The sequence below is a fragment of the Vicugna pacos genome, chromosome 11 (genome assembly GCF_048564905.1).
Source record: "Vicugna pacos chromosome 11, VicPac4, whole genome shotgun sequence".
Taxonomy (NCBI): domain Eukaryota; kingdom Metazoa; phylum Chordata; class Mammalia; order Artiodactyla; family Camelidae; genus Vicugna; species Vicugna pacos.
Window position 1 is genome coordinate 54,905,882 of NC_132997.1, and position 11,931 is coordinate 54,917,812.

Genomic DNA, 11,931 nt, shown 5'->3' on the forward strand with positions numbered 1-11,931 from the left:
ACAATGTGTGCCTGACTGCAGGTAAATTTAGTCCTTTATCTTTATATAGTCCTTCCTCCTAGAGACAACTGAAGGCTAGACTCTCCTTTCTCCCCATGTTGCCACGTAGGCCTCCCTATCTCAGGCCTGAGGTTGGTAAATGACTTCCTGATCTTTCTTAAGGTGGGAGCCACAGGTCTTTCCTTAAACTGGGAATGTATTTTGGGGGGGATCTGTACTTTGGGGTACATGGTCATGATGGTGTCTATCTCCAACTGTAACAAAAGGAAGCTCTCAAGAGGGAAATTCTTTTTGAAAAAGGCTGAAATTTCTAACAGTCATCTCTAAAAATCTCTTCAATGTAGGACAAATACAACAACCACTTAAACGGTATTAGCAGAGTGGTCCTGGTATTTTCATTTCACAAGGGGTATTTTCTAGTTCTAAAGTTTTCTTTACTTTGCATTTTCAAGAAGAATGTTTATTTTTTGTTCTGGGTATTTGGTCTTGAAGGTGTAGCATCTCTTTAAACATCTTAAAACCCTCTTTCAATAATTACATCAATAGTTCAAAGCCTAAAGATAACTTTTTTTTTTCCTGTTCAGACAGCCATGTATCACGCAGTCCCAGGCCAAACTCAACACGTCACATCAGTTTCCCACTTTTACTCTCTGTGACACGCAGTGAGAGTCTAGCTTAGACTGACAAGTGTCCTTGGTTAGGGCTTCTAACTTCAAACTTGGACTGGCGTGTTTATTCATAAAGCAAAGGGGCAAGTCTGTGATGTTAGTTCATACTCTCTTGTTAAACAGAACTTTTCTTAAGACTTTAAACATAAAATTAATTTTAAAAAGACTGCAGAGATAGTACTCCATTGCTTGCCAAATCTTACACCATTACAGCTCTCTGTTCTTACCTGCCGGCATACAACGTATCTACAGAGGTATAAACATGAGAATTTCAGCAACTCTCTTGCAGGTTAAGCAGTGCTTCTTACTGATTTTGAAAATCGTCCTTGTGTTGTACAATCCCTCCAAAGAAAATTTCATTGGACCTAAATGACAGCATGATGATTTCTCTTCTATATCCGTGACTAACCAGCCCCTGCAAACAGAAGTAGACATATGTTATGCCCAATTTAGGACCTAATAGTTGGGGCTTTAAACAAAATTTTCTTAGGCAAGTTGTCAGGTGATTAAATATGAATTAAAACTTTCAGTGAAAGATTTCCAGATGCCCCTGCTTTCCATTTTGATTATGGTTTCGGTCCCATAGTGACTTGGCGAAAGAAAAGAATCACTTACTCTACCGTATGTACTTTCCTAGCACTTTTGACAGTTTAAAGTTAATTTCTGAAGGTAATATGCACACTGTAGTTCAGGAGGAAGGCAGATTTAAACTAAGACAGTCCGAGATGAAATAAAAGCAAGCAGTTGATAACGGTCATGCTTACTGCAGCGATATCTTGAGGACTTTGGTGGCACCTGAGGTGTTTCAAACTACCTTGCTTCTACAGCTCACCCCGCTGTGCACAAGGCAGAACAGGGCGGAATGAACCACCCACTGCAGTAACTGCCACTTCAAGGGAGTTTTACAGTTTGGTTATGGATAAACTTTGGCAAAAGCACTTGTGGAGCTTTCTGGTCATTATTTATCCTTACATTCACCAATCAATAAAAATAAATTATCTATCCAGGAATAGATAAAGCTCTTTAACACTCTCATGACACTGAAATAGAAGCCCAAATATTTCTTTTTTGAGATCCGGCATACCTTTTGTGCTTAACTGATTCAAAAATTTTCTTTCACTCTGTACTTAATTATTCCACATATGTAACACTGGGTTTGTTTCGAAGGTATGCGGTATTATTTGAAATAATATTTTTATTTCAACTCATGTCACTGTAGTTTACTAATAATTTGTCCCACTAATAATTAAACTGTATATTAAAGCAATAAAAATGAAAGGACTGTTTATATATTTGGTGTTTATCTTTGGTGGTATGTGTCTCAGGTGGGACAAAACGAGGAACTACTGAGTAGTACAACCAGTGGTCTAGGTATCAGCTTCATTCCTACTCACCTTCAGTTTGTATATGTAAAACCACTGTTGTCTCTTCTGGGCCATCATTTTCTCCTTCAAGGCTCCCACTGCTTCAGAACGCTTACTGCTAAGTCTCAATCTGTTTCTATATTTTCTTAAAATGCAGTCTGTACATTTAGAGTCTCTATCACTTAATTCCTGTGAAAAACCATGCCTCTCCTCATTCAGTTCAACAGCAGCCGCCTCTTAGTTAATGAAAATGCTAGCATGGGTTGCCTCTCTGAGTCAGTCCATCCTGGGCCCGAGGAGCCCGTATTTGCTCTGGCAGCAGCTTTTTCTCACCGTGATCTGCTGTCATGCTTGCTCTGGGGGTGGAAATGGAACTAAAAGCACTCTTGGCAAGAGGCATCTGTTCCTGCCTGGAGGCTGAGCCCCGATGTTTCCTGGGCAGCGCCATCAAACATTCCGTCCACCAGCAGTAACTCACAGATGTCACGTCCTGTCACCGCATGTCCAATATCCTGTGGCTTGTGAGGGAAAAGCTGCTGCACTTCATTGTCAACCGGCTGGCTCCCTGCCCTGTCTGAATCCCGTTTTTGGAAAGGCAGAGGTTCCTGAGGTATGGGTCCAGAGAAGGGAGTCCTCGTGAATCGTGAAGGCCAACAGGGAATGTCAAAGCCAAGGGCAATGGCAGAGGGAAGAGTTTGGGTGGAGAAGGTCACACTCAGGTTTGTACCAAATTGTCCCCCTTCCCTGAGGAGCCTGGCTCTGCTACTCTGAGCTCCACCGACAGGTGAGGAAAATCTCCTCATCCCTCGCGCTTGTCCTGCCTTCCCACTACCCCGTCTAGGTGGTGGCAGCAACAGAATGTTAGGTGTGCTGATGAAGTCTGCAAGTCACCCTTCACAACAGCAGAAAGGACAGACCCGCAGGGACACAAGTGGGCTGTCCTCCCGAATACAGACCTACAGCCCTCCCTTGGCGGTGTGCCCACCAAGGGCACTGATTCACAGTAGGTGTGGACGGAGAACTAACAGGTTTGTGGTGTTCTTTCTCTTTATCTGGCTTCAGAGGAAGCCTCTGTGACAGTGCCGGGAATCCACAGCTGGGTTCTGGTAAGTCGCCATCCTTCCGTTAAATGCTCATAGCATCCTCTGTCCACCAGGCTAATCCATTATGTGGCAGTTACTCTGAGGGCTAATTTGGAAAAGGAAGACCCAAATGCTGTACCAGGCCCCGATGCCAGAGCAGTGTTTGCTCTCCTTAGGTCTGTTATACTCCGAACTCTTAGGAGCAGTGATAATATCGTGTTCATTTCTATCTCTCCAATCCTAGCACAGTGATTGGCATAGCAGTAGCTCAACTGATATTTCTGGAAGGAATGAGCAAATTCATGAATGAGCTTATTTCAAACGAATGAATGCAGAACTCCACTGATCTGTGATTGGGGCCCTCTCTGAACCATCTAATCTGAAATTCTGAGCATTTGGTAATCCTCGAGTTTATAGAGACAGTAACCAGTGTCAGGGACAGGATTTGAAAGCTCCTAATTCCCCGTCACTCTTCCGAAAGCATCACTGCTGCCTCTGATAAATGAAAGTCACTGATGAGGAAAAGCCATGGGCTGTTTTTCACTCATTCGTTTATTCAATAGTCACAGATATTTCTGGAGGGACTGTTATATGCAAAGGTGTTACGGGTGATAGAAAGATACATGAATATTTTGGAATAAAGACATGGGCTCATCAAGTTAATTAAAGTAAATAGCAGAGGAAGGGAATTAAAATGAAGCTTGTGGCAATCTTACCCAGGGTGCAAGAAAGCAATGCAAGTTTCAGGACTCAAGAGGGACCTTTGTAAAGGTTCTCAGAGGAGAGTGTGGTTTAGCAGTATGAAGAAAGATAACATTCCCGGGGTCTGGAAATGAGCCAAGGCACAAAAGTAGGGATGAGCATGTCACTTACGGGGCTCAGCTGGCTGGAGTGAGATGTTCAGGATAGGCACAGGAGGACAGGAGCTCAGAAAGACAAGAGTGGGTTAAATCACGAGGATCTCAGTGTCAGGCTAAGATGCTAAGGCTTTAATTTGTAAATGGGGACAATACTAATGTCTCCTAGCAAACAAGTTCTCTAACACAAACAGAGTTATAAGATGACTAGTTAAGACAGTGGAAGGCAGGACTGATAGGGCATTCAGAGTAAGAAAAATGAATAGAGTAAATTAATTCCAGTAACCCTGTGTGATATAAACAAGAGCCTGGGTGAAATTATAGGATTACGGATTAAAACAATATTTTCAGAATAAACTATAAAGCATCAAACATAAGCAATCACAAGTCTTAGGTTCTATCTAAAACACAGATACATTTTTCACTCTACTATTTAATATATCCATGCTTATTCTGATAAAGTTTCTTTTACTATGAGGGCAATTTCAGATTTTCCTGTCAAATAGTGACAGTCAAGTAGGTGGCACCATGTTTATCCTATGACTTCATATGCCCTATCAGGGTGGCTGTATGATTCAAGAAGAGCAGAAACAGATATACGACTCTCATTGTGTGCCAAGATGGCACCGTGGTCAGAGACATGGCCTCTGGCATCACCTTACCCAGTTTGCATCCTGGTTCCATCATTTTTAGCGCCAGCCTTTCTTGGGCAAGGTCCTTAACGTCTCATTATCTTGAAATTCTCGTGTCAGAGAGAGATGACATTTCTCAGTCCAACTGACAAAATAATGATGTGTTTTGCAATCAACACCCCTCACATTCAGTGAAATGGGACAGAACCTACCACACAGGATTGTTATGAATATTGAATTAATGAATGTATATAAAATACTTTGAAGGATGCCTAGCACAAGGTAAACACAATATAAAATTTAACTATTATTATTATACCTATGACGTAAAAGCTTCAAGATTAAAACACCCAAAACAAACTTCTGACAGTTTCTTTGTAGGGGGAGCGGGGAGAAAGAAGTGCCTGGAGCAGGAGAGCCTGAGCCTGCCAGGGAACCACGGAGAGCAGCGGACATGCCAATTCAGTCAACGGTTATTGGATATTCCTCTAGGTACCAGGGTAACTCCATACTAGTCAGTGAAAACACTCTTCTTCAAGGATTTAAAGACTAGCAGAGGAGATAGGAGTTAATTTAAAAATGAGTCCAAAAGTACAAATTTGTATCTTTGATAATTGCCACAGGTGAGACACACAGGTGCCATGAGCCTAAAATGAGGGACTTTGACCTAATTAGGAAAATCTAGGGAGGCTGCTCTGAGAACATGAGACTTAAGCTGACATCAGAGGAAAGAGCAGACTTTCACCAGGCGAAGTGGGGCGGACAGAACGCTGTAAGAGTTAACAGCACATGTGAAGCTCCTGTCTAGGGGCACAGGGGAGCCCGGCACAGAGTGGCCTGGGGCGAGAGGAAGTCAGAGAAGCAGCCAGGTACCAGTGGGCAGTGGAGAAGACAGTGAGGGGATAAGTCCTACACTCACGGTTCCCAAAGGGCAAGCAAAGCAAGAGGCAGGCTCCGCAGCCATGTCCTCAGGGGAACCGTCCCCACCGGCCCAGCCTCTATCCCTCATTCAGACGCCTTTCTTCTCCTGGGAAGGAAAGGATGACCCTGGGTTGCCTATTTACAAATGGATAATGCACATGAGCTTCTATTTCTGCCATGTTTTTTATGGACTATGACGGAAATATTCCAAACCAGATAGCAGGCACAATGCCTCAGCTACAAATCGTCTGTGAGAGACGGGCCCTCCCAGCCTCCGCTTTGGACTCCTTTCTCTGCCTGGGGCTCTGTCCTGTCTATTCTAGCTTCCCTGCTCACAGGCTCTCTTTCTCTCACAGGCGGGTTAGAGATGTGATTTCCCAGTCCCGTCGGGGAAATAACATGTTACAGGAAGAATATGAAGTAGAGTTGTTCATCTTTAGGAGGAATTTATAGTGGGAAATCCAAAAGGGAATGGCTCCTTTGTCCTTTATTATAAGGTGTTTCACAGGAAAATAGAAGAGGGAGAAGAATAAGAAAGAAGAGAAAATGCAGGAAATTTGCAACTAAATATATATACACACATATATAAAACCTCGATTTATATATATAAACCTTATATATATTAATGCCCAATATACATGTAAATACCATTTATATATATACATTATAGATATTAAAATATCCATTAGTTTATATAAATAAATATATATACACATACATTTACACACACCTAACAGTCTGTGTGTGCACGCATGTGTATTCTCCTTGATATAACAGTGAAGATACAAAGAGCTCATAAATACCTGGCTAGTACCTGGTTAGAGGGCTGATCCTGGACAGGCCTTACCTGGAGCAGCAGGAAGGAGACCGGATGTGACAGATGCTCTTCCCGCAAGGACTCTGGGGAAGGAATACACAATGGTTAGAAGTGAAGACTCTGAGTGTGACAACCCAAGTTTGAATTATCTAATATGTCTGAACCTGTTTTTTTTTTTTATCTCTGAATTGGGTTCTTATTGCTCAGATTTGTAAAAGAATTAAATTAATACATTTAAAAGCTTAAAACAACGCTTTACATACAGAGAGCTCTGTTTATTAACTTTTCCCATTATGGTTCAACCATCGGCACCACAGGCTCAATAAGGAAGTCTTCTTTTGTCTTATAGCTGCAGGTTGTTTTGTTTTGCTTCATTTGTGTAACACAGATTTCTTTTCTAATAATATGCATCAATGAAGAGAAATTATTCAATTAGCATTATCTCAGTTTAGGAATATTTACTGACATATATGCTAAATACAAACCACTAATTTAGATGCTTTTAAGAACAAGACTGCATTGAATTCTCACTTTTTAAAGTGGATATCATCATACCCATTTTACAGCTGAGAAAACTAAGGCTCACAGTTTAAATAAATTGCTCAGGAAAGACAGATGGTAAGAGGGAGGGGAGTGAGGTTTTACAGGCAGATCTGAACATAATAAGCACCTCAAAAGACACTGTATAGCACTGATGACTAAGTGCTCTGAGTCAGGCTAAGTGGGTTCAGATAGCATCTCCTCAAATTACTGAGTGGAGGCAGGAAATTTAATGTCTCTGAACCCTCTTTTCTTCATCTATAAAATAGAGACACCAATAACTATCTCAGTGTTGTTTTAAGGATTAATTCCAATTATGCACATAAAATATTTAGTGCAGTATCTGGTCCACAGTAAGCACGCAATGAAAAACAAGTAACATGACTGATTGCCAAACAGCGTATTATATAATATAATACATATGGTATGTGTATGTGTGTGTGTATGGGTGGGTGTGTGCACCATAAACATATTTCATCCTCTTCCACTTTGCTGATAACTCTGGTTGCTTGGGTATAGTTTTTTAGCTCTCAGGAGGCTTCTCCTGAAGTCACTGTGATCAGCATCCCTTTGCATGTTATTTACAACCACCTAATCCAAACCCCTCACAAAGGGAGCCCAAGATGTAGGTGACCTTTGAAGAGAACCTGGTAGATAAAATTATGTTATCATTGAATAGTTGATCCCTCACTCCTCTGCTTCCTCCAGTGCTAGTGGTCTTTTTACATTCACATAAAAGAAATGCAGTTGCAGGTAGCATGCTACCATCATCATCACCATCATCAGTATCCTTCCTACACCAACCATTAGCGGTAGTGACTCCACACCAGGCACTGTGCTGCGTGTTTTACATGCTTTATCCTACTCCTCACAAAATTCCCATAAAGCAACTCATCTTAGCTTCAATTTTCTTACCATCTGGCGTAGCTAAGAGAAGTAACAAACTTACCCCATCTGGTTATGACTAGTGATGTCAGAGCAAGATTCCAATGCATATATTTTAACTCCCAAATGCCGTAGTAAATCTACATAAACGTATATATATATATTTCATATATATATTTATATTTCTAATAGGTGTGTATCTTAAGAGCAAAAACTATTTGTTACTCTCAACAGTGGTGTTGGATATTAAATTAACGCAGGTGGCACTTACATGTTTGAAGTGCCCATTTCTAACGGTTTATTACTTACATTGTGCGAGCTTGCTGGGACTGGTCGGATGGTCCCAACTCTCCCGCTGCTTGAGAACACCTGCAGTTAAGGCAGAACATTTTAAGTGTTCACTGAATGTTAATTGAACAAATGAGTAAATGGATTAAATTAAGTTCCAGCTGCACTGATGTAGCTGCAGGGTCTGTATATAAATGACACTTTTAAATAACTGGCACATTTGAGAATGAAATAGCCAATTCTAGAGACGTGTCTTCCTGCATTACATCAAGACATAAGGAGAAAACACAATTCATGTACCATTAAATCTTTTAATATCAGGTCTTATAATTCTTCTCAGATGTGCTGAGATCTGGTAAAAGGCGTGAGAAGCGGAAGCGCCAGGGGAGACTCGCTAGTTACCAGAAGATGCTTAAGTTGTGAATCACAACATTACAGCAAGAAAATAATTTCAGTGTGTTTTACTAACCAGGAATACGGTGATTGTAGAGACCTCCGTGAGACTCCGCGTCCCTGAAACACTTTGACTTCACATTTCATTTTCCCCACCCAAATCCATTTTCCCCCAGGCAGAATGAGCCTGTTAGAGACTTAGTAAAAACCACTGACTGTGAAGAAAATAGTAATCTCCCTCTTAGCTTTCAAAAAAATGATAAAGTTTCACTCTGTTGGTTGTAAATTATATGTAGCTATATTCTTAATCACAAACACCCAAGTGATATTCCTTCCTCACTGGGTCCTTGTGAGGGTCATGGAAAGGGTGCATGTGGAAGTGCTTTGGAAAGAATAAAGCGCAGTCTTCACTTACCATAAATCTGATGAGAGAGTCTTGAAAGTCTGCATAAGAGAGTGTCACAGCCTAGATGTCCCTTTTAGCTGAAGAATCCGGTTTTCAAGTAACACATTGTGTAACCTCAACATCAATGACAGATGAAGTGTAATACTGCTTGTGGTCAAGACAGACAACCCTCATCTCGGGCTTTCCATCATGTCTCTGTTTTCTCAGAGGCAAGAGGATACTCAGAAGATGTAGGTTGGGGTCTGCAACCTGGCAGGTATCTGCCTTCATTTTTTTTTTTATTTTGCCTGAGTTATAAAACAATTTGAATACAAATGCCTTTAATTTCAAATAAACCTCAGCTTAATCCACCCACTACTTACTACAGTCTTGCCCAAGGATGATTCTAACACTCATCAATGTATCTGAATTTGGGCCCTTTTGTAGACCTTTTGTGACTCCTACTGCTTTTAACTTGAAATCCCTTTAGATTGGCTGCTTCCTACTTTTAACTTCCAGAAAGGATTCAAAGGAAGGTAGAAGGTGAGGTTGGATAGAAATCCAGATCTACTGGATAGAAATTACAGTAGATGAAAATCCAGGAAGTATACCCACTGAGACTGTTCAAGGACTAGTCTGTCTTCAGCACTTTGGTTGACAGACAACTGAAAACAACCATCAGGCATAATGTGACCCAGTTACGTCCCAGAAACAATTCTATCCCTTATCAATAGCAAACTTTACCTCTAAATTTTGTTTATGCTCATATTGTTTCTTTACTATCACCTCCTGAAAAATTCAGGACATTAGGTGCTGGAACAACATGGAAATCTTTGTACAGACTTTCCTCATTGCTTTTAACCCAAAGCTTTGTGAAGGATAAGTAGCTGGGTAATATCTGTTGAGTACCAACCATACGGTAGATCAAATGACAGGCCCATTATACAGATGATCTTATTTGATGTTCATACTAATACTGTTATCTCCAATTTACTGAGGTTCCTGGACTAAGCTGACTAAAACACACAACTAAAATGTATCAAGACAAGGATTTAAGTTCCCTTCTCTCTGGCTCCAAAGGTCATAATTTTCTTGCCACCTAAATACATGGATCTTCCTAGTCCCTTGGCACAAACACTCCCAAACCTAATTTCAGTTCTCCTCCTACCATCTCTCAATGTCACACATTTTTCCAATTGATTATTTTTTTTCTTTTCATATCAATCACTTCTTTGCTGTTCGTATGGGTATTTTCATTAATTTTGACTAACTGGCATCTAAATGCCTTCTGATTTTTAGGGTTTCCACACTTCTAGATTCTGATGTGCCATGGGAAAAGCTGTCTCTCTCTAAAGAATGAGTTGCCAGACACTTGCTGCAGTTATACCCAGCAGTATCTCTGGCTACAGCACTCAGATACAGGCATTCTGCTCTTTGTTTCAGGAGCTAAATGCAGCAAAAACCAAGGGCGTAGGTGCCTGTATCCTGGTAGAAGTAGTGAAGGGAGAAAGAATCTCCCACATCAAACCAGGTTTGAGATGTGGTTTTAGCCATTTCTTCTGGTGTGCCAGCTCCCCCACTGATTTGAGCTGCCCAAGATATTTACAGTAAACTTATGTTAGGCTTAATTCATCCTAAGTCAGCATCTGTTTCTGAAAACATTTAACTTGGGAGAGAGTAGATGAAGACAGCAGAGTAGAAAGATGGGGAACTCACCTCCCCACATGAACACATCAAAAATACATTCACACGTGGAACAAATCCCCCTGAAAACTAACTGGAAACCGGCAGAAAGACTGTACATCAAGACTAGAAGAAAGATCCACAAAGAATCAGGTGGGAAGGAAAGAGACAGAGTTAGGTCTGGACCTGTGCCCCAGGGAGGGGACTCAAAGGAATAGGAAAACTCCACAGGCAGAGATTCTCCCAAAGGAATGAGTGGTACAAGCCAAATACTGGGTACCCCAGTCCTGGGGTTCAGACACAGGGAAGACCAGCCCCCTTGATTGGCTGGAGAGCCAGCGGGACTAACATGAGGGCTGTGTGATGCCTGTACTCCACTCGTGAAGAGCACATGTAAGCTGGCTTGCTCCCAACATAGGGTGAAGACAGCAGATTGAAACTGTGCCGGTGGCTGACTGGTTTCCCATGACTTCCCCAGCATGCGCCCCAGCCAGCGTCGAGCAAATGCTCCAGCCCCGTTTACTTCACATCACAGCTCCACAATGAAGTGAGGGCTGCTGCAACTGAGGAGATTTCAGCCTTGAGACACAGAGGCAGCTCAGCCTGAAGCAGCGCCTGAGCAGGGCAGGGGCAGTGACTACTGGTACTTACACAAGCCGCACATCAGAAGCAGCCCCAAGCCCTGTCTGCAGGCAGACGGCCATAGTCTGCATCTGGATGCACACCAAGAGCCCACATGGGCCCTGCCTGCACTGCAGCGCAGCTCCACGCCAGGCCAGGGGCGGCAGAGGCAAAAGGGAGACTGTCTGTGAGGAACAAAGGAGACTCAGACCAAAAGCAGCCTGCATGGGGCAGGGAATAGGCAGCCCGCACAAGTGCTGACACTCACATAGGAAGCGCATCAGATACGGCTTGGACTTCTGTATGCGACCGGAGCACCACAGCCCACAGTCCAACACGTGCCAAGTGCTTGCATGGGCCCCTCTTGCTCACTTCTCCCCTCTGGGGCACAGGTGCTGGTGCTAGGATGGGGGAGAACAACACTCAAAGAGAACAGAGCCAGCTTATACCTAAAACTCAGGGATTCTGCTCCAGCAACGTGAGACAAGCCCTCGTCCCTGATAGAGTGTTTATGGCCACTGAGCAGAGAGGAGAGGCAAGCCCTGGCTCACACCTGGTTCTGGCCCTATTCTTCCCCACTCTTCTCCAGCCTCACCTAAGAGCTGCCAGCAAAACAGGAAAAACATGACTTGTACTCACATCAAATGCAACTCTCCCACCAAAGCCACAGAACACACAATGACAGTACATGGAAGTTCCCACATAAGGACATCCCTTCTAGACCTCAATAGGAAAGTGTTTCACCTAATTTACTAGAGACAGAGAAAGCTGAGTAAAATGAGAAGACAGAGAAAT